Source organism: Cavia porcellus, unplaced genomic scaffold (genome assembly GCF_034190915.1).
Source record: "Cavia porcellus strain 051 isolate PalLab524CR breed Dunkin Hartley unplaced genomic scaffold, mCavPor4.1 scaffold_3, whole genome shotgun sequence".
NCBI classification, from domain to species: Eukaryota; Metazoa; Chordata; class Mammalia; order Rodentia; family Caviidae; genus Cavia; species Cavia porcellus.
In genome coordinates this window covers 75,346,160-75,350,322 of record NW_026947486.1, presented here as the reverse complement: position 1 = coordinate 75,350,322, position 4,163 = coordinate 75,346,160, and the positions used below count along the sequence as shown (strand labels likewise).

The following is a 4,163-nucleotide window of genomic DNA, read 5'->3' as shown; positions in this document are numbered from 1 at the left end:
TTCTCTTCAAAATAGCCAACCATATTTTCATGTATATTGAAGTTCAATAAAACAAAATAGGCAGAGGGGAAGGGGTTGCTTGGTTTCCCAGCACTCCAGGTCCCAGCATGGTGTGGGTCCCAGTACATGCCAGTGGCTCCTGTTCTGGGCCACCATAGCCTGCCACACTCACAGCTGCTCACTGGAGGGAGAGGGGGAGGGGTTGCATCAACCTGTTTTTTTCTAATGAATTCATTTTCCAAGTTCTGAAATGGCTCACAGACCATAGAAACATCTCTTTAGGCTCCTGCTTGAAAGCAACAGTGTCAGGAAGCTGCCGGCCTTGATTCAGGGCCAGTATAGGTTCAAATAATGAAAATTGTATTAGATTTTTCTAATCAGTTATCTAGGCAAATTTGCCTCCATGTTTTTATTCTTAGTCTGCTCCCTGTGTTAGTTAAGTTAGGCAAGTTTATTTTGGTAGCAATTCACTTCAGAATCTTAGCAGCTTAATGCTAAATTTTACTTTAATTCATATAAATTCCACTGTTGGCCTGGAAAATTCTGTAATCACTTTTCCTAAAGGTGAGAGACTTATTTTTCTAAGCTACTTCCTCCTCTTGGCATCTGGGTGCATATGCTTCTATGATTCTGGAAAAGGGAAGTGAACTTGAGAGTGACCAGCCCTTCCTTAAATGCTGCTGAGCAGGTAGGCATAAAGGAGCACTTGTACCCTCCAGCATTCTGGAGGACAGAGGCTAGAGGATCACAATTTTAAACTCAGCAGAGACTTAGAGAATTAGTGTGACCCTGTTTCCTCCTCAACAAAAGAAAAAAACCCTTTGAAGAATAGCATGTCATATTCATTCTTATTTCATTGATCAGGACTAGCTACATGACAATATTTCACTTTCAGGAAATTTAGAAAACAAGGAATCATCATACTATGTGATGAATGTTTAAATCAAATTTGTAGTAAAGAACATATTGCTTGCCTTTATTCCTTCTCAAAGTATTTCCTCTTGCTTCCAACACACTTACATAACCATTCTTGCTACTTTATAAAACACCTCTGGAAGATCTTTTTTATCAGGCACAATAAAAAATACGGTTAATGTTTTAACATGGCTCAGTGCCTTCCAACAGAAAAACAGGCTCATACAAATATTATGGTGTGTCTTCATCCACCTTTTTTCACTGGATTTGGCATTTTACAAGTTCTGAGTTTTCCCTCAGATCAAAACACTTGAAAGGTAGACATTTAGAGTCAATTCAGTATATCAAGCCAGTCGTGGCAGCATAAATAAAGATACTCGTGAAAAAGGACTTCCAGAACTGCATTGGAAAGTTGAAAGATTTCTCATTTCCAATTTTGTGCCTAATTTTCAATGTTATTCCCTTTTAAATGCATAATATATCTTTATCATCATCATTAGGATACCCTCCTATTTCACCCTTGCTGCACCACATAGCGGAAAACTTAAAACATTTTTTCTCTTTCTTGCTCTAGCATTACCTGGTCCTGAGCTTTAGATATCAGTATTAAAGAAGACACAACCATCACATTTAGTGCACATTAACTGTGTGTCAACTCTTACATTGTTCTAATGCTTACACTGTAACTGTGAATTTCATCTATAGGCTAAGTAGAGACACAAAGTAGGGTCTCATGTTAATGTTACTTCTCAATGACCCCTGATAGATATCACCATTATGGATTAGCCTGTTATTACTGCAGCTGGTTGATGTCCTAGGAATAATTCTGACTCAGCAGACAGTTTTACAACAGTGAAACTATCTGCTGGTTTCACCATCACAACCAGCGAAAAGTAGAGATAGAGGTCCTAACCCAAGAACTCAGACTACATCACACTGCAAAAATGACTACAACCAGGAATAAAGAAGTCCTGAGCCTGAGTTAGCTTCCGTGTTGCAGTGAAAAGATCAGAGGAGTTAGTGATGTGTGAGTGCCAAGATTCCCTGACAAAGAAGCTACTTGGGAATCACATATGCAGTGTTTCATTAGAATATTTACTTTGTGTTCCTATCAAACATTTTACAGGTTTATGTTTTTCTGTTTCTTGATTTACTTAGTAATGTGGAGATATTTTATGTCCTTTTATGATGTTCTGGGTTCGGTGTATTAGTTCATTCATTGGCTCTAACTTACTAGATGTCTAGGTTTTCTTCCTCATCTTAGCTCCCTATCTAGTTACCTCACTTCAAACCCTTGTGGCAATATTATTAACATATTTCTTTATTCATTTTTAAACACTTAAACTCCTCCTCTCAACTTTTTAAATACTCCATAATTATATCCATCAACATCACTCATATCTTCTCTAGGATTAATCCTCAATTCTCCCCTTCCTATGTCTTTGACTTTTCCCACCTAGATTACTGTCCTCCATATCATCAAGTTTTGACAATTATATAACTTTCCTCTTTCAAAAGAAAGCCCCTTTTCTCCAATATAAACCTTTGATCCAACAAAATATCTTCTAAAAACCCTCAGTACTAATGCTTCAACTCAGCTGAAAGTGCTCCAATAAAATCAGACCTTACTACAACCTTTCCTTTTCATTGATCACTATTTCCCCGTTCAAACCTCAACCTTAGTGGCTTATGTTCCTTTTCCAATCACCTCCCATTCTTCCCATCCCACTTACCTACCTTAGTGCAGAACAAGTTCAAATAATAAACTGTCTTAGTGTGCATGTAGAATAGATAAAGGGGGAAGTGCAATTTCAACTACTATCATATAGAAGTTCTATAAGATTGATTCTGAGGATACTGTTTTAGCCAGAAGTAATTCTGTTAGAGAAATAGAGGAACAGAGCTAAAATCACTTAAAGGAAATAACAGATGGAATAAAAACTAGCATGGACATAGAAAACTGAAGATCACTCACATGGAATAATCTAAATATCTTCATATCTCTTAATATCTAAATGTTAAGGATCCAAATATCTCTTGTAAAGCACACCTTCCTCCCTTCTCTGATGCCAAAAAATCAGCAAATCCCTAGAAAAGTATGAGAAAAATAAATAGCCATATATAATTTAAATATATAAGGTAAACACAGGAGAATGGGGAGGCAAAGAAATAGAAGATCTGTAACCTCACTTAACAATTTCCCAAAGAAGAGCAAGGGATTACAAAGGAAGATGAAAAAATCAGGGAAAAGAAATTTATGATAAATTCATAGAAAGAACAAGAAAATAGATGAATTCAAATAGAAAATGAACCAAAAGTTCATAGAAATTTCACTCAATATATCCACAATGAATTTTAGGGAAATAGATAAAAATAACTGGAGATATTAACCAAAAGAGTTCAAAATCTGGGGGACAGTTCACTAAGATTTTTCCCAGCTTATGGGTTTTCTTTTCACTATGCTGGAGATTTCTTTTGACGTGCAGAAATTTTTAATAAGAGGTGATCCCAGGTATTGATTCTGGGAAGTATTTCCCGTGCGGTTTGAGTCCTGTTCATGAATTCTCTACCTACTTCTACGTCTTCAAGGTTTTTACCCAATTTGTATTCCAATAGATTTAGTGCCCCTCAGACAAAGGACATCTGTCTAAACATATAAAGAATTAAAAAAAATCAGACCCCCAAAATTCAAAGACCCAATCCAAAAATGGGCATCTGAGATGAATACACAATTCTCAGATGAAGAAAAGCAAATGGCAAATAAATACATAAAAAAGTTCATCTTTAGTCATTAGAGAAATGCAAATTAAAATCACACTGAGATTTCATTTCACTCCTGAAAGGATAACCAAGATCAAGAAAACCACCAACAACAAATGCTGGAGAGGCTGGTGGGGAGAAAGGAACTCTCCTGCACTGTTAGTGGGAGTGTAGACTGGTACAACCACTGTGAAGGTCAGTCTGGAGATTTCTCAGAAAGCTGGGATTGGAAGTTCCATTTGACACAGCTATTCCATTCCTAGGCATATTCCCAGAAGAACTGAAAGCATTACACCACAGTGATATATGTGCACCCATGTTTATAGCAGCATAATTTGTAATAGCCAGATCTTGTAAACAACCTAAGTGTCCATCAACTGAGTAATGGGTAAAAAAGTTGTGGTATTTTTATACAATGGAGTACTACTCAGCTATAAAAAAGGATCACACTGAGATATTTATAAATAAATGGGCACAGCTTAAGACCA

General features: G+C 36.6%; 1 pseudogene; it reads right to left on the bottom strand.

The window, feature by feature from the left end:
• Positions 1–210: 210 nt before the first annotated feature.
• LOC111756153 (small nucleolar RNA SNORA2/SNORA34 family) lies at positions 211–337 on the bottom strand (annotated as a pseudogene).
• Between the last annotated feature and the right edge of the window lie 3,826 nt (positions 338–4,163).